Source organism: Camelus bactrianus, chromosome 36, assembly GCF_048773025.1.
Source record: "Camelus bactrianus isolate YW-2024 breed Bactrian camel chromosome 36, ASM4877302v1, whole genome shotgun sequence".
Taxonomy (NCBI): domain Eukaryota; kingdom Metazoa; phylum Chordata; class Mammalia; order Artiodactyla; family Camelidae; genus Camelus; species Camelus bactrianus.
This window is the reverse complement of record NC_133574.1, coordinates 13,228,292-13,253,138: the sequence shown is the minus strand read 5'-3', so window position 1 is coordinate 13,253,138 and position 24,847 is coordinate 13,228,292. Positions and strand designations below refer to the sequence as shown.

At 41.6% G+C, this 24,847-nt stretch overlaps 2 pseudogenes; one reads left to right on the top strand and one right to left on the bottom strand.

Moving 5' to 3' along the window:
- Window positions 1-1,007: 1,007 nt before the first annotated feature.
- Window positions 1,008-22,351, bottom strand: LOC141576108 (actin-related protein 3B-like; annotated as a pseudogene).
- On the top strand, window positions 22,350-23,702 carry LOC141576107 (diphosphoinositol polyphosphate phosphohydrolase 2 pseudogene; annotated as a pseudogene).
- Window positions 23,703-24,847: the final 1,145 nt, after the last annotated feature.

Here is a 24,847-nt window from a genome sequence, read left to right as displayed (position 1 = left end):
TGTATTAACCATAAAATTTCAAATAATTTTAAAACACAAAGGGTAGAAAGTAAGAGTTATCCATCTCTTGCCCAGATATATTTTATTTCCTTTAAGGAGTTTAACACATATCATTCAATACCTTTTCTTATATATATATATACATAAACTATATTTTAAATAAAATGAAATTATACTATGTGTAAATTTTACAACTTGCTTTTTCATTTGACAATATATACTGTAGACATCTTTTCATTTGAATTTACATTGCTTTACCTCATTCTTTTTAAAGGCTGAATAGTATTCTACTGTCCAGATGAAATAAACTGTATTAAGCCGTCCCTACTGAGCCTGGTCCTCTCCCCTCTAAGGTGCAGGCCCCTGCATCTGTGAAGGGGAGACGTGGTCTTGGGGGAAGAGCAGGATGTGCAGACAGAGGTGAGCAGGCAGGGAAGCAGGGCCAGCTGACTGCCACTTTCTGCCCCTCCCCTCTGGCTTTCAGCAACACTTCCTTCATCCTACAGTTACATGAACTGACTTTTTCTCCTTTCAAGTTTCAAAATTCCCTGCACTCAAAGAATTTTGGAGAAACATTACATGAGCATTTTCTGATTGTTCATTTCAGATTCCTCCTTCTCTCTGACAACAACACATCTGGCACTAATCTAAATACTCATGAAGCAAGACCAGCAAACTCACAGAAAGCAAGAGGGGAAGGACCCCCTTGATCTTTCAGTCAACATGGAGGGTTAAAATTGTCCAATTTAAAAATACAGCTGGGCAGATAAGAATAAGAGATACTAGAATATTTAAATCAAATGCTTCTGGCTAACTGAGTTATATTGCCAAGCATTTAAGTCACCCTCACTCCAAGAAAATTATTTTACCGGGAATCAGGCCCTTAACAAATCCTATAAAACAGAAGTCAAATAGGACTCTCTGCAGACTGATGGTAAGGGTCTATTATTCTCAGAATGCTGGGCCTTTAATTTCAGAATGAAATCCAAGCATGTTACCCAAGCAGCTTATACCTTATATAGCAGATGGTGGACATCAATGGGACAGTTCTGTGTTACTTTGTCAACAACATCTGAGATGGATTGCATAAAATCCAGGTTGGTGAACAGAATTTTGTACAGATATAAAAGAAATAATACACATTTCTCTCAACAACTTTTTTAAAATGTAACTTTAACAAATACAGAATTCACTATGCCTTTTAAACCATCACATTGGAATGAATGTGTCAAATTAATCCAAGTGACTCTGTGCATGGAGTGATGGTGACATGTCCCTTCAAGAGATGAAATGTGTGGGTTTAGAGCGGGAAAAGAAATCAAACAGTAACAAAGACAGACCAGCCCTGCGTTAGAATACACAGTGACTCAAACTTTATATGAGATTGTAAAAAGAAGTGCTCAGTGTATGTGGCATGTAATGAAAAATATTGTAGATAATGAGCATGTGATGTATAGACACTAATGTCATGAAAAAGTTAGCCAGGATATAAGAAAAAACCTAGTCAGTGACTCACACTGTAAATCTGAGCTAGAAGACTGGGAATGGGGAATGGTGGTGGCTTCTAGTTGAAACAATCAATATGGTAATAAACATGTTATTAACTAAAAAATCTTACATTCAATTCCATAAGTGAAATAAGCTAAAGTATAAGTAATTCAATTACAAAATTCTTAAAAATGCTTTAAAAATCATGAAAAGTGTCAATGTGCTCGAGGGAAGAAGAAGGTGTCTTGCAGCTGTTCACTGGACTTTGCTGGTTTATGTCTATTTTAACTGAAGACTATCACGAGCGAATGAGTGCCGTGATATCAGGTACTGTCAGACATACATTGTGTGCCATTTCCCTGAACAGTCATACACATCGAAGAACAGGCAGTGGTTTGTATTTACCTATTAAATGTAAACTGAATGAGGCAGAAAAATATACCAAAATACAAATAAAGTCCATTTTACTTAAACCTTAAAATACTGCCTCTTAGTTACTGCTTTTACAAACGCAATAATAATTCTTTGTGACTACTTGCTAAACTGATGATATATTTAATTCTTCTTTCCAAGGCTGTCCTCAGACAGAAGCTTTATCTAACTTGCAGCAGAGAACACAGCAGGACCAGCTGTACTGGGTTAAATGTTGGACTGGGGATGGATCGTCATGTGTGATGGGAAGGTAATATGTATGCTATTGTACTCTTATACAGAGGCAAATTCCAATCAATCCTCGAGATTAACTAGTTTTCTTATCAGTAGGAGATGAATTTCAAATCCATTCTCTTCTATTGCTCTTAAAGCTTCTTCCTAACCACTCTTGGTTTAACCAACCATTAACTGTTAAACAGATAGCCAGACCCAAAGAGGAGCATGATGAAACACCCAGTCAAGTGCGTGGACCATGCAGGAGCCAGAGCAGCCACTGAAGCTGCAGCCTACACTCCCAAGGTCCTCCCTGAAAGGTGGCCACCTCACTTGGGAGCCCAACGGGGAGCCACTCTTGCACACACGAGGTGACAGCATTGCTCCACACACGTCATTCTCTGCACACTCAGAAAGCAAACGTCTTACCTCTGGGTGAAAGAAAATTTCAGGGCCTGGGAAACTTTCCTAGCCAACATCGATAATGAATTTCTTCTGGCTTATGGCATTGTTCCCTGTTTGCTGTTTGATCCACTTCCGCTGATCCAGGTCATACTTGGCAAACTTCTTGACTATATTGGGGCAAATGTGACAGTACTTCTCCTGCAGACACACACACAGAGATGTCACCAGGCATTAGCGGCCACCCAGTCTGCCCTCCGGCAAACACCCAGTAACTCCAGCACCACAAACCCCCGACATCAGTCCTGCCCAATGCCACAGCTCCAAGGGACACTTACTGGGCTCAGTGATGTCTAACAGCTATGCTCTGGCCACGTACTCTGCTTTCTTTCCAGCTCTGCTATTAGTCCCAGCCTCACTGTGTCACATGTTGCTGCGTACTATCTGAGATGATGTCTGACGGTGCCTATCAAGTCCCTAGTCTCCATCTCCTCTCTTCTTACTCCTTGTATGCCCCCACGTGGCACCTGCCCAGGCACTCGCTGCCACCCACTGGGACCAGCAGACCCGCATCGCAGCCCAACCCAGATCTGAAGGCAGCAGATCTGGCCCTGTGGTCACCACATCCGATTGGCAGGTGGTTAACCTGCTCTGCGGTCTGACACAGCACACTCAGTGGCTCCATGACAGAGAGTTAGTGAGTGCCTAGGCACGTGGGATGCACAAGTGAATAAAACACACACAGACCCCTGCCCACTGGCCCATACACTGGCTGAGATTCAGAGTAACAATTGACAGTGATAAATAAGTAAATGGCAGAGCACTTTATAAGATGCTGGGACCATGAACCAAAGGAAAGCCCGACTTTGACAGGATGGAGCTGCCACACATTGGGGCATGAGAACCCGCTCAGTGCCAGCCCCAGCCTGTGCTGTGCAAAGTGTTTCCTCAGCTGGTGATGCCTGACTGGGAGTCTCTGGGTTGATCATCTGTCCTTAGAGCTAACCTCACAAGAACAGCAGTTGGCCCCTGGGTACCGGATTCTGAAAGTCAGCTTCCTGTGGGCCAGGTGGGCTTTGTTCAATGCCTGCACTTTGTCAGGCCCAAAGCTGGTGCTCAGGAGGACCTCTGAAGGCATTTTCATGATACTAAGTTCAAAATTTCTTAGAATCCCTGAAATGAAACCTAATACCATCCTTGGTATACTCTGCACAACTGTAAGACTGATGGGCCAGACTTGCTACACACCCCTGTTCTCACTGATAACTGAGTGAGTGGGTCACCCCATACAAATTCAAATCTACCAGGCTGAGGGCAGAAACAGTAAGTTGTCCTAAGACACCAGGTCAATGTCTCGCAGCAACTCAGAGGCTTTACTGAAGGCAGGAAGTGCCTCCACAGTGTTGATGGTGTGCAGTGTGTCAGCCCCAAGTCCTGGACCACCACTGTCCCCACCAACAGAATCCATGCATCCACAGGCCCACTCCTGCCCACAGGGGCAACAAGACACAGGGTAACTCTGACCCACTCCCACAGAGGGAAGCGGGGCAAGAACTAACTGACAGCAGGGATGGGGTGGCTGACCTGCAGGGAACACAAGGAGCTCTTCCACTGCCTACCTTCATGGCTGAGTGATACCTTGTCACTGCCCAAATGGGCCAAACCTGGTTCAGGGTCAGAGATGGACCCCTGAGAGCCAGTGAAGAGGGTAAAGCCCACCACGAGGACTAGGAGAGCAGCCTCTGTCACAGTCAGCATACTCAGGGCCCTTCTCACCTGCATGGCCACCCCGACAGTCAGGAGCCAGAGGCTGTGAGACATATTGGTAACAGGAATGGGGAGGTGAGGGAACTTGGGTCAACTATCCAAATTTATTTCCTTGAAGAAACACAAGGAAAGGACTAGGGGAAGTTCTAGGAAATATTTTAACATAAAAAGAAAGTCTTATGCTACTTCTGTAAACCTTCCCCCAGGGGGAAAGGATTGACTCCCATGGGCTGCCCAGGACCACACACCCAAGCTGTGAAGTGACCAACCCTGGAAACTCTAGTCCTGGGCACACCCGGGCACCCAGCCACCCTACTCACACGGGCCCTGACTCGCACCTGTGCACGCTGTCCTAAAAATACCTCTCCATCCACCAAGAGTGTCATGCAAAATGTGGGACTCCCCCCAGGCACTAGCTTTCCTTCAACCAGCTTGATACTGGGTGCAAAAGTGGGAGGGAAGGGGGGAGGCTAACCTCCCTTATACTCCCCTGCAGCTCAGAAACTGTGTGTTCAAGGTCACATGTCACTTCCATGCTTAAATTTTTCTCCAAAAACAAAATCTTTGCTCTTTATATAATAATTATCCTTGTATTACTAAGAATCTCTTCATTTTGACTAAAACAAAACAAAAACAAAACAGTAATTTGTCCTGATTTTGCAACCTGAAGAGAAAATTGCTTTGAAAGGGGTCTGTCAACTGCTACCTACAGAGTGACACAAAGACCAAACCGATGGATCAGTCAAGTGGGCATTTTAAATAAGGACCAATGAGCCATTTTCCTCCGAATCTTACTGATTTAATTTTAGAGCTTCCTGTAACTCCTCCAGCATGATAACGGAGTCTAGAAAACACAGGTGGACTCTGTTCAATGATTCACCCTAGAACAGCATCACTCTGAATGGTAATTCTCAGGGTACAGAACCACACACAGCAAGAGCTGGAAATGAGTTTGAATTCTGGCTGACTGCACAGGATTCCTCACAGTCACTGCTGCTGCTGTCTGCTCCTTACTCGGGAAATGAAGCCTGGAGGGAGAGGTGCAAGACACATTGGCTAATTGAAGGTTCTGTCTAATCAGGCTCCAATTAAATGACATCGTACTAGGCAGGATGCTCAATACCAGTTATCAAGCTGCTCTCATTTACAGCTGGAGAACTCCACAAGCATCCATGTTCAGAGAAGAGGCTAAGTTTTCAGCCCCTTAATTCAAGTGGTAAACAGATGGAGACCCACATTCATGGGGAGGGGAGGACAGGCACGGTGGGAGCAGGGGTGGCAGCCACAAGGGGAAGTGTGCAAACACTATTTCTCTCTCACAACCAAACTGGCCCATTTCCCATCTGTTTTTACCTTAATGGCCTTTGTGGTCTCCAGTGGTTGCTCAGGAGGGATTCCCACCTCCCTCTCACTTGGCGGCTGTTGAATGAAATACATATCTCTACCTGCAATAGGGATGTGTTTGATGCAGCTTCCAATTACCTAACCTTCCACCTGGGGAGACAGAGAGGCAAAACACCATGTGAGTAACTCCAGGAGGAAAGCCCTCCCTGGACTGTAAGTTAGACTCCTGCCCCCACCTGCCCTGGCAATGCAAGCATTTACTGAATCTCCACTCTGTGCAAAGCTCAGGACTGGGGGAGGGGGAATAAAATGACCATGCATGCAATTCCATTAGGAGAACCTGAGATGCTCTGTAAGCAAAGTGGCCTTTCCATTAGGAATGTGAAGAGAAAACCACAGAAGGCAGTTAATTTCCAAAATGCTGCTGTCTGTCCGAACAATGGGTCATTTTATTGTTCCTCTAACAAAAAGGAAAAAGTTTTAACTATTAATTTTATAAACATTTTTATTGAGTTATAGGCATTTTACAATGTTTTGTCAAATTCCAGTGTATAGCACAATTTTTCAGTTATACCTGAACATATATATATTCATTGTCACATTATTTTTTTGCTGTTTAACAATTAATTTTTAAACCAACTACAAATTGGCTTGCATTTAAAAGTCAACCACCTGGTTAGCATGCAGGACTTAGAGTGTGACAACCTGGACTCAGATCCTGGTTCCACATCTGTGGGCAGAGTAACCATGGCCACGTCTGTTAACACATATGTTTCAGCCTTGTCACCTTCACCCATCATATGCGGTGAGTGGGTGCACAGAAGAGACCCAGTGACAGGCAGCGGGTCAAGTACACAGCATGGTTTAGGCATGCATTTAAGACTCAATAACCGATCTGCTCACTCTAGTAAGAGCTGCACTTGGTAGGAAGGAACATTCTGGCAGGTTCCCCTCAACCCTATGCTATGTGAGATCCATGCTGGGGGGAGTTTGGATCCGCTCACCCAGCTGCCCTCCCGGACCAGTGACCAGGATGTCAGCCATCACCAGCAGGAGAGGGCCAGGAGCTGCTGTGTGGTCCCAGGTCCTCACCAGCCCCCTGGGGTGCCACTCAACATGCAGGCCACAGGCTGGGAAGGTCCAGCTCATGCTGGTGGGAGTAGCTGTGCAGAGTGGACAATGTCCCCACCTGCACCAGGTAGAGGAGGCACTCTGAGCTCCCTGATGGCACTGGCTGCTTGTCACACAGTCATGGAGACAGAAGGCTGGAGCAAATCCTCATCCATCTGACAGATGGATCAGTTCCACTATGTACAAGCACAGTTACCACTGAAGTTGCAAGAACAGGTGACTGAATTCCTCTTATGTCTTCTGAGGTGCCCAACTTCTAGAAGTGAGAGAGTGTGTAGCCTTTCTCAGGAGCCCAAGCCAATTGTAAAATATTTAAGATCAAGATAAAAGATATGTACACATTATTAAAATAAAAAAATCATAAGAACAGTAGCTCTCACAAACAGAAACTATTCACAATTTGTATACTCAATACATTACATATAACATTTTCTAAAATTAATTCAAACCATGTTGAGTATCAGCTTCATCACAGATTAAATATATTAAAACAAACCACAGCCAATGGTAGGAAAACAAGTAAGTGAGTTGTGCTACACCCACATGATGGGCTGTCAGGTAGTTACTAAATATCTTTCCACAGAGTACTTAACCATAAAGATACATCAGGGATAAGTCAATATGCAAAATACAACCTCAGGAGCACATTGTACAATTAGAACATGAAATCAGTTGGAGGGTATCCCAACTGTGCTTAAAATGTGTGTTGTTTGTCTAAGAAAAAGAGCTCAGTAGACTATACCAAAAAAGTGTGGCACAGTCTTCTGGGCAGGTTTGTGGGTCATTCTATTTTCTTCTTTACATTTCCCCATTTTACCTAAATTTCGTACAGTAAATGTAATTTTTATAAATAGGGGGAAAAACTGCATTAAGATACAGAGAAAAATTTGAACAACAACTTTCTCTGTGGGCCTGCACGTAGTGTGAAACTTGTTTCAGATGCACAGGGGAAGCCAGGAAGCAGACCCACAGGCACAGGCCCTGACCTTGGCCTGCACTGACCTCTGAGGACGTGACCTCAGAGAGGAGCCAGGCAGGACCACACAGCAAGTGGCACCTAAACACCTCACACCTAGGAGGGAGCAGTGTTCTGAGACTGGATGAAGGGGCTGCGAGCACAGAGCATGCTCTGCAGGCTTCCTGCCTCTCCTCACCCCCGGGCAAAGGGGACACTGGCAGGGTGCAATGACAGAGGGGAAAGATTTGGCTTTTTCCTCCTGACTGTAGACACATCAGCCTCCCCCTGCAGTGATTTCTGAACTTTGAGGTATTAAAGCACCAGCATATTAGTACATCATCTCTGCAATGTCCTGAAATAAAACAGTGACTATTTTTAAATGAAATAAATGAATTATTTTTTAAAAAAAAAAACTAGTTTGCATTTTTTAAATTTGTCTTAGTTGATTTACAAAATTCTGTTAGTTTCCAGTGTATAGCATAGTGATTCATTTATTGCATTTTTAAAAGGAGCTTAGCACATAAACACACAAACCTATATTTGCACAAAAGATACTTGTAATACACAAAATAACAAACATTAGTATCAGGGGTTGCCTCCAAGAAGGGACGTGGAGAAGGAAAGGCAGGTCTGAATTCCCAATGTAACCCCCTCCAGATAGCTTCAATTTATTAAAAAAAAACTTTAAAAAATTCATTTAACTAGTCCATTGTACCAAATATATATGTGTATATATATATATATATATATATATATATATATATATATAGTCTCTTGAAGCCTGAATTAGAAATCACTTCTGTTATATTTTGAAAATTAAAACCAAAAAGTGACTTTGCAGAGCATCCTACAAGTCAAGGTGAACAATCTCTCCTTCTTGGCTCTTAAAAAATTTTTAAAAAGCAAGAAACAAATCCTCTCATGAGGATTGTCACAGAACACAAAATCATCCTCCAAATGTTCATGTGCCGCACCCACTGATATCCAGATTACAGTTCAGAATGAAAGCCAGGAAAACCCTCCTGGCAAAGTGACACCGGGGCCAAGCAGAGCCCAGGGACATCAGACGACTGCTGACACCAGACTGCACAAATCTGCTACTGCAAATTTCCAACTGCCAGTGCCACAGACACTAGGCATCTTCCACTTTCTCACACAACTGTGTTTAAAGGCTCTTGTTACCTTTGCTAAGTACAGGTATGTCTTCAAAAGTGGTGCTTTAACAGAAGGGTTTTTTCTTTCACTGCTTCCTTCACCTCAAATCAGGTTAGGCCCACAGACAGAGAAGAACTCGGTGCCCTGCTGACCATTGGGATAGTGTGAGTGAACCCATCCCTGCTGTCAATGATGATTCCTGTTAATGTGTGTTCACCAACTTGTCATGATGTCCACTACACAGCTAAGGCCAGCACTGCCTTCACAAATACCACAGAGACCATCAGCATGGGGACTTTCTCAAGTGTTCCACAAGCCTATCTTCAGGTTGGAGCAATAAGCCCTTTCTTTCTTACAGAGTCTGAATGACCTTTCCCTTCCCTACCTTCCATCTTCCTCCCAAATCCAAATTCAAAGTGGACAACTAACATGTAAATTCTGTGCAATTAATCTGGAGGAGTCAACTTCTCAGTAAGATAAATCAAAGCTTTGCAAAGAAAAGCCAGAGAGAAAGGAATTTTATTGTGGAATCAGGAGGTTTTAATTTCTAATCCACTTGTTCCCAGTGTGGGTCCACAGATGGATTGCAATAAGACTACTTGTGGGGACTTTAGAAAGACAAAATACTGGGCCTGGCACCCAGAAATTCTCATCTGGCAGAACCAGGATAGTGGTTCTCAACCAGGGGCAATTTTGCCCCCAAGGAGCACCTGGCAATATCTGGTGCCATTTCTCGCTGTCACACTTGAGGGAGGGGAGGCTGGTGGTGGTGCTTCCCCTGGTGGGTCAAGACCAGAGATGCTGCTATACATCCAACACACAGCTCAGTACCCTCCCCTCCCCTGAGGACTGCCCGATCCAAAATTTTGAGGCTGGAAACCCGTGGTCTGATATAAATTCTGAGAATGTGTATTTTTAAAAAAACACTTTTGAGGAGACCTTGCTGCATAGATCACTTTGAGAACCACTGGGCCAGTGTTTCCTGAAGTGTCTCCTACTCCATGGAACAGAAACAGCTTAGGGGTGGGGGAATATTTCTGGTTAAATTTGGAAGTGGTGGAATAAACAGAGTTTTCTAATGTAGGCATTTTCAGAGCCTTTAAGACATCACTGTCTACTGAGAATCACCACACAGAGGACACAGCATGTGGAATCTTCCAAGTTAAACATCTATGCAACTCCTCCTCTTTTTTCCTACAAGTAAGGGAATAGAATATGCAGGAAGCATTTTGGAAAACAATTTTATCATTTATTCCCCCAAATTTCAGTCAATTCCCTTATATAGAGGCAGATACATTACACCTAAAAACAACAAACCCCCCCACGAAGAACAAGCAGCTTCAGGGGAAGTTCTGCAAACTCATGGAACCACAGGAGCTCAGATCCACAAAGGGAAACCCTTGAAAGACATTTATTTTGTTTCATTTTGTTTTGTTTTAACAGATTCTATAGTATATTTTCTTTTTTATGATCAGAAGTAAAAAAAGCCAAAGAACAACACCTACATCTTGAACTTGTCTTCCTGAGGATACCTTAGATTTTAATGAATGTAAACAGACAAAAGCTGGACAAACTCTACACCAGCAGTAAAAATATAAATCACAAAAATTGCTCTGTACAGTGTTTGAGCTCAGACCTGAATGGGATGAGTTCATGTGCACTTGAGTGCATGGGAAAGGAAACCACACCACACAATCTTACAGAGGCCTCTAGAATCACCATTTCTTCCACATTAGACAACTATGGTCACTTGGGAATCATGAAAGTCACTTGTCCTTACCTGAACTGCAATGTAGAGTCCCGGTACATTAAATAATTTGAACATAATTTCTGCAAGATATTCTTTATTTTCTGGTGTATTCAGAGGAGGTTCTGTCTGTAAGGAAATATTCACTATATTTAGTGTTCACCCAAATTTCATGTAATTACATCAGAACAGCAAAATGTTAATCTAAAAGCATGTTCATTAAGATGCTGTACAACTCCTTAATTTGACAGACAGAGTACACCCAGAGTGATTGATTAAACATATTTTGGCTGTGAGGTTTAAAATCTTTGAGAGAGTAAAGCCTCTCTAAACACTTCTGCTCTTACTAATCCACCCCAAAACAAGAACAAGCTACAGAAAAGGTAACTCCACCTCGGATAACAGAACACCCAAACACCGTGAATCTGAAGAGACGTGCACTGAGCTGCCAAGGGCAATAACAGCCCCACTGAGACCAGATGAGTGAGGACATGGAAAGAGAACACCAGTGACTTCAGATACCAGGCAATATCCAGTTCTCCAGAGAAGAGCAAAAGCAGAGAGCCCTTGCTTGGTGTCAGAGCAGTCTGAGCAGCACAGCTGCAGGAGCCTCGCTTCCCAGGTCGCTCCACTCAGAGCACAGGCAGCAAGGTGAGAAGTTACACCTCCACCATCAGCTGTGAGAAAGACAAGCCTGGGACAGAAGCTGCTTCACCCAGACACTGCCCACCACCCAGCCTAAACCCGACACACAGCCAGTTCAGAAAGAGATCCCCTCACTCAAAGATGAGGAAAGAACACAAAGAGACTAGCCAAACACCATATAAAAACACTCAAAGAAGAAGAGAAGGGAGAGAGAAAATAGGAAAAAACAAATGGCAGATAAAAAACATGTACCCAGAAAAATATAAAAATAAAGCAGATGAATATCATGACATAGATATCCGAGTTTTTTAAAATGTCTATTTAAAATAATAACTATTATCTAATAGGAGGAAATTAACAGGATTACAGAAAGATAAAAATAAATAAAACTGCTTTTTGTCATTCAGCAATATGTTGAACATTTTTCCATGTTAATAAATATGGATTTACATCACATATTTAAGCTAGGGGAAAAAAGAGAGAGAAAAGGAGAAAAAAAAAACAAAGAAAGGAAAAAAAATCTAGGCCTTTTGGCAAAAAAATAAATAAATAAAAATCCACATTACCCTTTGTTATATACTGAGCTGTGTGTCCCAAAACTCTTATGCTGAAGCTGCAACCCTCAGGTGACTCTGTTTGGAGATGAAGCTCCTAGAGGGGTAATCCAGGATCAGTGAGGTCACAGGACAGCCCTAACATCTCTGCAGGATAAGGCAGAGGGATCAGGGAGCTCTCTCTCACTCACACACAGAGGAAGAGCCACACAAGGACCTGGTGAGAAGGAGGCCAACTGCAAGCCAGGAAGAGAGATCTGATCATAAACCAACCATGATGGCACCTTGATCTCAGACCTAAAGCCCCCAGAGCTGTGAGAAAACAACTGTCTGTTGTTGAAGCCACTCAGCCTATGGTGTTTTGTTAGGCTTATTGAGCAGAGCAACATACTCTTAAAGTAGGAAAAGGGCAGCCTGTCTTGGCCATTGGCACAGCTGCATGCAGGACACTGGGACACACAGGGCCACATTTACAGACTTTTCTGGCAGGAAAATATGACCCCAGAATTCTATATCTGGCCACACTGCCAATCAAGTCTGTTGCAAAAACAAAATATCTTTAAACATACAACAACTTGAGAGAATTTGGTTTCTATGAACCCTTCATGAATTAACCATCAGACAATAAGCTTTAGCCAAATAATAAAAATGCATAAATTACAGCCAAAGACTTACAGTGAGTAAGTAGTCCATTTAAGATGTAGGGATAAATGCTTTTCTTTTCTGGGAGAATCTATAGCTATAGAACAGAATGTAAATATTATAAATTAAAACAACAGGAGTAGTATCAAGTTGACAGGCACAGATGGAAAGGAGGAAAATATAAAGACACTGATGCCCTTGTGTCATGGAATCAAAAGATATTGTTTTCTAGGTAGAGCAGCAGAGACACCAGTAAACATAAAGTCACAAACATAAATATCAGAGTAATTTCACTAACATAAACAATCAAAAGCAGGTGATAGAAGAAAGGAGGAGGAGGTAAGAAATGTGGCCTTGTACCTACGTGGTCACTAAGCACAGTAGGAAGTAATCATCACTAAACAAATACAGGTAAATATCTTATACAAAAGTACAGTTATGTTAAAATATGTTTTACCAATTATCAGAACGAATATGCACCCAATAGAAACCAAAGAGAAAGCCAAGCCTGAGTTTTAAAATATCCATACATAAATAAAACACACTAAAACCAGAAAGCACAGCACCAGAAAAGCAGCTGTGACCACACACACCTGCCACACAGCCCTGGCCATTTCAGCACGGGCAACGGGAGAGCTCCAACTCCAATCAGCCCAGCTACACCCCACCTTCGATTTTACCAAGTTTGGAAAGTGATTTCCTCTCTCCATGCATAATTAGCACTGACTTCACAGGAGTCTAAACAAAGTGCTCATGGCAGCACCTGGCATGGGGAACGTACTCAGTGAAAGTGCATTATTATCACTAAAATCATCAGCATGTACCAGTGAGAAACTCACCTACTGAAGAGAAATTCTCTGAACAAAGACTATGAGACAAAATCAAATTCCATTGTCAAGCCAAGGGACATCTAAAACAAGGTGCCTCAGAGAGGTGCACAGTTGTCACAGCTTCCAAGATCAGAAAAAACATAACTGCACATAACAAGGAACTGATTACACAGATTAGGTCACATCCATAAAATGTAACACTTTGCAGCAATTAAAAAGGATGGGCAGTGTGTCTGCAGATATGAAACAATATCTACTATAAATTTGCTACATGAAAAGGGGCCTCTCCATTCATACACATTCTTAAATATACTTCTGTATCTACAACATTTTTTTAAAAAAGCAAGGTGTATGAGGGAGAGAAATGAGGAGCTGTTTATGGGCACAAAGTTTTGATCTTGCAAGATGGAAAAGTTCTAGAGTTCTGTTACATCACAATATCAATGTAGGTAACGTTACCAAATGATACATTTAAAACTGTGTTAAGTGGGTAAATTTCATATATTTCAAATTATAATTTCTAAAATTTTTAAAGTAAAAATCAAAATGTACCATAGTATGTCAATTTTGTTACCATTTTATGAATCAAGTTTATGTATAATCCATGTGCCTGCACATAATTATTGCTGGTTAAGCACCAGTAAAGTTGGTTTCCTCCAGGAAGGGGATCTGGAAGGCAACACAGAAGTGGGAAAGAGACACTCTTGCACTGGAAATCGTACTGCACCTTTTGAATTCTGTGCTGTGTGTATGATAACTCTTCAAGCAAATAATCAAATCTGGCTATCAACTAGCTGGGGGCTTTAGTTTATATTCCTGTCTGATAGAAAGCTCAAACATCATGCCCCAAGTAAGTTTTAATTACTCTGATTAGAATCAATACACTCCCTGAATGGGAGAGAGAAAGCAATCTTAAGACATAGACAAGAAATAATAAAGTCATCAAAAGCAGATTGTAAGTAAATGATCTAAACGTTATTCAACAACACATTACTTATTTTAATGTGCCTACCTCAAGGGGCTGAGATCAAATTAGTTAATACCTTAATGTTCCCAGTACACATTTAGCACTGTGTTAGTGATTACTATATCAGATTTTTTTTTTTAGTTTTCTTTCATTTAAAGCACATGAAGAATAGCTGTGGATTCCAATATTTAGGTTACAATATATCTCCTTATGGCACCTCCAATCAACCTGAAAAACAGGCCTAATAACTACCTACCCCACAATTGTCTGTGGGATTAAATAAGTGAGTTAATTCATGCAAATGCTTGGTGGGGAGAGGGCTGGGCCTTTAGCAAGTGCTGAATATATCAACAATCAACTGTAATATCAAGAATATATCTCAGGCCAGAAGAAATTGAATGTATTAACTCCAGAGACCTAGAGTCTTCTCTTACCTTGAAGAGGAATCCAAGCACCTTAATAAGTTAATTTTATAAACATAACATTTAAACTGATTAGAGGGGGGAATAGGATGAAGAGAGGAAGGCTAGAAAGGTATGCAAAGTGGGAGCATTGTCATGCAATGTTTCCTTCCTGCCTGGTTTAAAAAAAAATGTGAGCCTATAGAAGGCATTCCAACAAGAAGTAGATTAACCCTGGCTCTGGATTCTTCCTGGGTTTAATTTCAGTGTCAAGTGATGTTCCAAATAAATCCCAGATGAATGAAAAATATATATAAACATCAAAGGAAAGTAGGTCTACTTACATAAATATTTACAATTATAGATGTTCAAAAACATAACATACAAAAAATCAAGTGAGAAAAAGTATCTACTTATGACAAAAAATTCTTATCTGTTATATGAAAGAGTTCACACCATAAACAGATTGTGGCCATACATACAACAGAATATTATTCAGCCCTAAAAAAGGAAGGAAATTCTGACACATGCTACAATGTGGCTGAACCCTGAAGACCTTATACCAAGTGAAATAAGCCAGTCATGAAAGGACTAATACTGGATGATTCCACTTATATGAGGACCCAGAATAGTTACAGTCATAGAGACAGAGGGGGGATGGTGGGGGCTAGTGCTGGGAGAGGGGGAAAGAGAGTTATTCTTTAATGTGGGCAGAGTTTCAGTTTGGAAGCTGAAGAAGTTCCTGAGATGGATGGTGGTGATGGTTGCACAACAATGTCAATGTACGCAACTCACCAAACTGTACATTCAGAAATGGTTAAAATGATAAATTTTATGGTATGTGCATTTTATCACAAAAGAAAAATTTAAGTAGAATAAAGTTCAAAGAAATCATAGCAACAATAAAAGCAATAAAACACTGATATCTACAAAACCCAGGACATGAATAGGCAATTCACAAAGGAGAAAATACAACTAATAAATACATGAAAAACTGTTTAAGATCAAAGGTATTCAAACTGCAAATTAAAAAGTCAAATAATCAAAAATGATATTAATCAATCCTAAGAGTTCAAATAATGTGGCTTCTTGTACATTGAAGATTTCAGTGTGAAATGGTATACCAGAGATTCAAAATTATTAACACATCTGGACCTCCAAATTATATATATATATATAATTTTTATATTCTTAATATAAAAATGCTCTAAATATAGAAAAAAATGTGCAAATATTAATTAATGTTATGTCTTACAAAACCAAGAAACTGGAAACAAAAGTAAACATCTAAAAGTAGTGGGGCTGCTAAACAGACAGGAAACAACCACTGGATACATGATTGCATGACCATTAAAGCGAGGATTATGAAAACCGTGCAAGAAAATGGGGGAGAGGGATGGAGGACACAATATTGAATGCAAAATCATATAAAAACATGAGTGAAAAGATTAAGTATAGCTATACTAAATGTTAATATTTATGATAATGGGATAGGAGTGTGAAAAGCCCCACAAGAATCTTCCAAATTTTCTAAATCGCACTTATAGTTCTATAATAAGAAAAAAAAATTCATTACAAGAGTTGTGAAACCCTGAGTTACAGCCTGTGTGAGAAGGCCACAGAAACTCCCAGTACAACTTCCTGGTTTATTTCTCCACAGGCGGAGAAGCTAACAGAAGAAAGACTTCACCCCAGGGCAGAAGCCACAGCACATCCTGGTGTGGCTTTTCCCTAGCCTGTTGGCTCTGTAACGTGGAAAACACTTTCCATATCCAACCACAGTTGTGAAGACAGCTGAATTCTTGATCTGCCACTGTCTTCATACCTGTAGTCACATCATTATGGCAGGCACTGCAATTTCCCTACCCAGTATCTATTCTGCCTTCTGTCTTAATGACAGACCACTGATCAATCACAGGCCCAGAAAACAGCATTTCCCAGACTTCCTGGTGTACAGGGATGGCTAAGTAAGTTCTGGCCAATAAGAAGCAAAAGTTATTGGATGTGTCTTCTGGGAAAGCTCCTTACAAGGTTGAAGGTAGACTCATGTAGTAGGCCCACTTCTGCTCTTAACCCCTTCTTTCCTGGAATATGGAGGTGATGACTGGAGCTGCAGCAGCTAACTTGTGATCTAAGGCAATCTTAGAATGGAAGCCATATGCTAAATATACTAGAGCACACAGATCCCTAATGACACCAGAAACCTGACATACCAGCACTGCCCTCCCTGCTACAAATGACTTTAAGAAAAATAAAACCTTTAACTTGCTTAAACCACTGATTTTTACACTTTAGTACTTGCTGCCAAACAATTCACCATCTGTGAAGAACTAACATTAAAATCTATACACTTCCATTAAGAGAATGTTTAAAATAAAATTAGGTTCTCCTGGCTCCTGAATCAAATTCAGCATTATTAAAGACACATTCTTCTGGGTTCTCAGAACCATAATCATAAATCTATGTTTTCCTCAATCCTCCTTTTCTCCTATGTTTACCACCAGTAATTGTTCCTTTAGAAGACTAATTTAAGTAAAACCTTCCAAAAGCCATTATTTATATATAATGAGATCTAAATTGGAGATATCAAGTTTTTCTTATTTTTTAAATACTGAAGTATATGATTAAAACTTCACATGAATGCAAGTTACATAAGCATTTTATTCATAATAATGGTAAAATATCATCAAGTATTAATTCAAAAAAGGAATAATTAGTCAGTACTATAAAAATCAATCCATATTTCTGGATAAAGAAAGCAAGCTAAACACATGCAACTAATATTGCTCCAGTCCCAAACCTCTCCATAACTGCAGTAAAGAAACATTTTTAAAAACATAAATCCTCAAGGAAGGGCAAGTAGGAGTGGAGATGACAATATACTGAAAATGGGAAGAACACGGGCCAGCAGTAACAGACTCAGCAGCGCCAAGGATGTCCAGCTCCACACCGGCCAGTGCTAGTGTACAGGACAGAGCAGGTCTGAGCCACCCTCATGAACCAGGAAGGGAGTTACTGTGGTAAGCCAGGACAAGCCACATGTCATGGTGATTATTATGTGTCAGCTTGACAGGGCTAAGGGGTACCCCGAGAGCTGGTAAACCATTCTTTCTGGGGTGTGTCTGAGAGGGTGTCTCTGGAAGAGCTTAGCATGCAGCAGACTGAGTAAGGAGACCTGCCCTTGCCAATGTGGGTGGGCAGCACACAGGCTACTGAGGACTTGATTGGAACAAAAGGATGAAGGAAGGGTGATCCTCCATCCCTGAGCTGGGACACACATCTTTCCTGCTCTCAGGTGGATGGCAGAGCTCCTGGTTCCCAGCATCCTTGGGCAGCACTGCTGCTTGCTCTTCCTCCCCTGATTCATATTCAAAAAGGTTTGCAAATCTCCTCTACAGTTACAATTCAATTTCCCTTCAAGAGCACTGCAGTTCTTTAGAATATATGATTCTGTCTTGAACTCTGGGCAATTCAGTATTAGAGAAAAGAGTGTGGTTCCCATTTGCTATCTGTTTAGTCCACGTGACCAACATGAGTTGAATCTCTGAAACTTCTTGAAAAACATGATCCCTACTGAGCTCATTCCCACCATGGATGTGCAGATGTCTGTCATGGCAGTCAGAAGGGACAATTTCATAGGCTACTGAGGGAACTTTAATTTAAAACTTTTAGACTCTTTTACACCAAGAAGCCATTAGCTGATGTAGTGGTTCAGTAAATGTCTTCAATGAATTTCTGGACATGGCCACAAATCCCTGTACCTGCTTCACTCCCCTTCAATTATCCCATTAACTGATGAGGAATGACATAAGCCTGAGATAAAACCACCCTTCTCATAACTTCCTCTGTCACATCATGCAGCAAACACACCTCCTAACTTCAAAGTACAATAAATGTAACACAATATTTTCTTATGTTTAATGTAATAAACAATTATTTTTGAAAATTCTCTTCAGATACTCATTTTTGGCAAAGGACTTAAGCTTTTCCATATTCATACCAAACACCTCCAGTTCGTTCCCAGCAATTGTTTTTATTGTACTGCGGTGTATATGCCAGCTAGAGCAGAAAAATTCCTGGTAGGAAAAATTTCCTGTGGGCTGTGTCCTGGTGATTGCATTTGCTCCACGGGCCTAAGACTCAGACTCCCTCTGAGCAGAGCACGATGGGGCAGGCAGGGAGAGGAAGCTGGGCCCCAGGCCCATGCCTGGAGTCCTATCAACAGGTAGTTATGTGACATATGAGAGAAGGGAACATGCCAAGCATGGCAGGTGGGAGTCTGTAATTTGTTTTGGCTGTAAAGACAAAGCCACTCAGACATACTGTCAGTTTCCTGGCTCCATGTATTTTACATAAACCATCATAGATACACAGGAGAGAAAATACACAGTGGCCTGTAAAACACAGTACTTGGACGTGGCAATTCCTATTTGTGAAGATACAGCCAGGAAAAAGCTTAGAGCACTTTCAAGGACTTGATTTAATAGACACAATATATATAGATTCCACTAACTACCATAAAAGCCTTGTACTTAACATATTTTAAGCCAGATAATTCTAAAGAATATTCCATATTTAACATTAGGAAGAATTATATAATTTTATCAGGGACCATTTGACAATGCACTAGCATGGAAAAAATGCAAAGCTAAATTATGTAGGTTTTAATGTGCAGCTTATGTTACATGCAATTGCTCTCCTTAAAGTAAGTGTTTTATACATGTAATTAATTTTAACTTAAAAAGAACATAAAACAATGAAAACAGGCTCCACAACCAAGAGACACTTCTCTTCATTTCTCTGTATTGTTTTATTTCATCTGAACAAGATCAATTACATCCACAATATCAGGGCCTGTAACTCAGCTCAGTGTTAGTGTGAGATTTAACCTTGGCAAAACAGCACCTTGACTCAGCTCCCTCTTCTGTAAGAAGCAAAGGTCAGAGCCAACAAGTTATTTCAGGAGGACACCTAACTACACAGGTGGTTTCCTACACAAACCCATTCCTCCCTCCTCATTCCTTGCTGCTGGAGGCCTGTTTAGGTACTTACCTCTTGGGGCCAGGTGATGAGATGTGGTCCCCTCACCAGCAACAGGAGAGAATCTTGACTCATCAAAATGTACCAAAGTAATTTTGTTCCCCTCTAGGGCCCACACTGGGCACGGACAGACAGGGCAAATCTGCTAGGAAGGTTTCTGAGGATGGGAGTCTTAATTCTAAAACTCTGAAAGTAAATACACCAAAAGTCAGTACAGGAACTCGGGCAGCCACCCTGGGGCCTGAGGGGAACCAGCACAAGAGGCCAAACAGGTGAATTAGGCTGGGTTCTCAACTCCATCTCTGAGCTGCTCAAGTAACCAGTCCTGAGTGGCCTGACACTGGCATCCTGTTTTGTGGGATAATAAGCCCTCTTTGGTTTTGGACATTTTGGTTGAGCCTTATGTTATTTGCCCCAAAAGCACTCCAACTCATACAAAGAGCTTTAGTGGGAATTAAAAACTCCCCAGGGAAGAATATCCTGGGTTTAAAATCTAAGCAACCAAGAATCCACAGGGCTCTTCTCTCAGTCCCAGTTACTCACCATCAAAAATTGATGGCCCTCAGGTTCAGCTCAGGGAAAATTAAAAATAACTTGTTCCATGAACCTCTCCATTAGATCTAAGTCTTCAATTATTCCATGTCTTATTGGCCACTAAAGCAAGAGAAATCAAACTATGTCAAGCTTCAGTCCATGTCAGTAAGAGCAACAGTTTTAAAAACACTGGCCCAGAAGAGACTGAGTTATTAGAGAAAACAGGTCCTTTGAACTGGGTGAATGTTAATTTATGTAAAGAAATAACAGGCACTTTACCAGAAATATTAAGTTATATTATCATTTATATTCTACTTCACATCTCTAAGTACAAAGTATCATCTTAACAGTGGAGTAATAGATGCAAAAGTACAGCTAATCCGCCATACCATTCTATTTGGAGTTTGGAGATTTTTAGAACAAATACCTAGTTAAACAATTTTAGTGCTTCTTTTTAATTAATCAGTCTACAGCTCTTCTATATCTGACAGGTCAGTGAGTCAACCTGCAATATTCCACAGAAGCAGATCTTGCTCTCACATGAAGCCCAGCATTCCCAGAGTCAATCCTGCATTCTGGGGTTTCTTAAATTCACTTGATTCCCCACATGAAAAATACCTTGTTCAACTAACACAACACTGTTAATCAACTATACTTCAATTTTGAAAAATACCCCATTCAAAACCAACAACAACAAAACCTCTTTTCCAACACAAGAATAAAATACACAGCTCACAAGTACAATTGCTATGAAATCTACCATTTTGCATGATTCATCCTACTCTCTGTTCTTGGTGATACACTTACAGAAGCAAATCCCGGTGGGGAGTTTACCTTTGTGGCATACGTGGGTTTATCTATGGCTTCATCCCCTATGAAAAAGTCCAGGTCATCAACTCCCCTCAGCACCCTCCTTTGGGCTTGGTCAACCACTTTTGCTGACTCTCTGATGGCAATACCTTAGGGAGAACAACGCAAAGATTTCTGTCTGCATCCATACTCATTTCAAGGGTCAAGGAAGCATAATATAACCCCTGTGTATGTACAAGTAAATTTTCAATGTCAGGGTCTTATTTGGAATTGAGAGTGTTCACAGAAAAGACGCTATCACAGAGCACATAAAGTAATACAGAAACCTTTCTTATGTTCTGGTATTATTTTTAGTGCGGCACAAAGGAGCCTAGCTGGTCTGCTTTTAATACTGACAAAAGATGAATTACTAAATTTTTCAGTTTCATTTGAAAAAACATCCCTCATGATAGTGAAGTGAAAAGCACATATCAATCGGTTCCAAATTTTAGAATACAATGTAGAAGGATACAAAATTAAAAATATAATGTGAAAGAAGAAAATAAACTGAAAAATGCTCATACACTCTCAAGTCATTTTAATAAAACTGTGTCACACAGATTTAAAATCTATTTTTATTCTTGTTACAAAATCACTAAAAGAAAAAACTGTGGTTGCTGACTAATATCTCACAAGAAAAATTCAATAATCAAACAACTGTATTATGTAAAAATATTAATGGCTTTATGATATATTATTTTAATAAAAGTTTAACCACGATATTTAGGAATATACTTATAGTTAATAATCATATGAAACTTCACTGTAGAATTTAACATCTAATGAAATGTGGAAACCTTCATGAAGATTCAATTTTCCACTTAAATTCCTAACCCCTGGTCACACTTTGCTTTCCCTTAAACCCATCTTCATCAAATTTATTCCAAAATAAATGAGTAAACATATACAACCATTTTTAAAAGTAGAGTATTTGTAGTTCCCAATTTATTAGAAATGAAGAATAACAGCAAAGCTAAGGGAGTGAATTTTAAACCTTGCCCTCAGAAAGGCATCTTGAAATAATACCTTGAAAAAGTAGGAAAAAAAAAAGAGGTACAGGACAGAAATCACTTTGCTCACCTCCTCTTCTGACTCCATCTCACTTGCCGCACTTGGTCCAGAAGCTTTCAACTTACAGAAGGTGGCACAAATCAAAACCGCAGGATTTCTGCAGGACTAAGGCAGCAGGCGTGACGTGGACGTGTTGGGGGCTGAGCCCAGAGGAAGCATCCGGGGCAGAAGCAGCAGGCATGCCAGGACCACGAGGCCGAGAGTGGGGCTGGGGAGGTGTGGAGGGCCGGGACGAACTGCGGCAACTGCAGCCACAAACACACCCGTCCCCGAACACAGACCCCGCCACGGGCGGCGCACTGACGGGCGGCGCACTGACGGGCACCGCGCAGCCACCTGTGCACACGCAGCACGTCAGAGGGCCCTGACGGGACGGCCCGCAGCCAACACCAAACGCCTCGCGCGGCCGCGGCGCTGCTGCCGGGCCAGCGGGAGCCCCTGCAGCCGTCTCCCCGCACCTCGCGCCCCGCTCAGCCCTGGGCGGCGGCGGTAGCGGCGGGAACCGGGGCGAGCGGGCGGCGGGCTCCGGGGAAAGCCACAGACGCCCGGGCGAAGGCCGCGCTCCCTCCGCGGCGCCCGGGCTGCAGGGACCAGCGCTCGCGCCCCGCCCCGCGTCGGAGCGGCCGCCGGCTCCGGGACTGACCAGCCGCGTCGCCCTGTGCCCCGACTCGCCCTCGCCCCCGCGCCCCGGCGGGATGGCGGCCTCCGCAGGGGCCGCGGCAGCGAGAGCCCGCCTCTGCGATGAGGTCCAAGCCCCCCTAGGCCGCGGACCTAGGACAGCGAGGGCTTCAAGAAGCGGGCGGCGTCCCTGTGCTTCTGAAGCGAGCAGGAGGACGAGGTGCTGCAGGTGGGCAGGCTTCGGTCCCGGACCAGTGGACTGGCCCAGGAGGAGGACTGGAGCCCCAGGAGGAGACTGCCGGTGCTGCTGTGAGGGAGGCTTACCAAGAGGCTGGAGTCAAAGGAAAGTCAGGCAGACTCCTGGGCATATTTGAGAACCAAGACAGAAAGCACAGGGCATATGTCTATGTCCTTACTGTCACTGAAATAGTAGAAGACTGGGAAGATTCTGTTAATACAGGAAGGAAGACAGAGTGGTTCAAAGTAAAGGATGCCATCAAAGTTCTCCAGTGTCATAAGCCTGTACATGCAGAGTATCTGGAAAAATTAAAGCTGGGTTGCTCGCCAACCAGTGGAAATTCCACAGTCCCTTCCCTTCCAGAGAGTAACACCTTGTTTGTAGCTGCTGCACAGCGAACCTCTGGGCTGCCATCCAGCATAAGATAGACAGGGTTGGAAGGACCTCTTCCACCATGTGCAATCTCATGGGCAGAGGCTTCTTTATTTTCCTTGACAAATATCTGAAGGACGCTTACAAACTGAATTTGCCATGCGGGATTTTTTTAAAAATCTGCTTGATTTTTAGGTGCTTTCAAATCTTCTTTAAAAAAAAAAAGATAGTGTAAAATATTTTAATAAGCCAAAGCCATGTGGAACTTTTTTTTTTTTAGATGCCTTAAATGTGCTCTCCCACCCAGCCCACCCACCTTGTTATTTTGGTTGGCATTTTCACTTTTTCCCCAGTATTTTTTATCCATTTGATGTCAGTCTGTGGTTTTTGTCAGATCAACATACATGTGGGTATATTATCCTGGTGAATTGTCTTCTCATTCACAATATTAACATATTCAATGAATCCATTTGTCAACTCATTTATCTCAATTTTCACAACTGGTACTTTGTCACTAGCTACTTGATATGGCCAATTCCCCTGTAACTCAATAGTCCTTTAATACAGAGTTCAACTCTATATAGCTGGTGAGTTTTAGGCAGTTACTGTAAGCAAAATGCATGTAGTAGATATCTTATCATGGAACCTGTATTCATGGAATTGAATTAAGGTGCTCAGTTGCCAATTCCCTTTATTCATAATCTCTCTTTACACAGAACACACAAGAACCATATTTCCCTCAATGTAAATTGCTGTTTAAATATATATTTTCAGTTTGAATTTAGTGACATCTCTTCAGTTAAACTTGCTGGTTACCAGTAAACACCTTAAATAGCAGTCAGTGGTGACTGCATCAGAATTGAGTAAAATGGCCTTCTTGTTCACCTGTTACAGACCTAGGTTTTTAGGGTGCCTCAGAATGTCTCATCTTTTATAGGTGGTCAGCAGGTAGGTACTATTTATCATGTAACTAATTACTGGGACACTGGAATGTACCTAAGAATTATTTTGTCTTATTTTTATATTCACATAAATCCAAGAATCCCATCCAAAACACACAAATTCTTAGTCTGAAATGCCTGTACTTCCTCAACCAAGTCAGAGATGAGATGGGGCAAGTAAAAGATGTTTCTCTATGTAGATATTAGCTTTTTGTAAAGATCATAACTGTTGAGTATAAAGTAGGAAGAAGCATAGTTAGACATTTGTTGTACAAATTGTTAACCTTTAAAAATATAATTGCTGCTGAAAATAGTGCTGTTATAAGGAAAATCAGTGCCACCATTTTGAAACTGAGCTCTTGTGCCATAAAAGCAGCTGAGCTAAATACGAGTATTAGTTCACAAATTAAGGCTGCCAAAGGAATAAGACAGAAAATCTTTAAACCACTGACATTTCATTCTAAATTATGTAGTGTGATCAGACATGATCTTCCAGAATTTTTATATT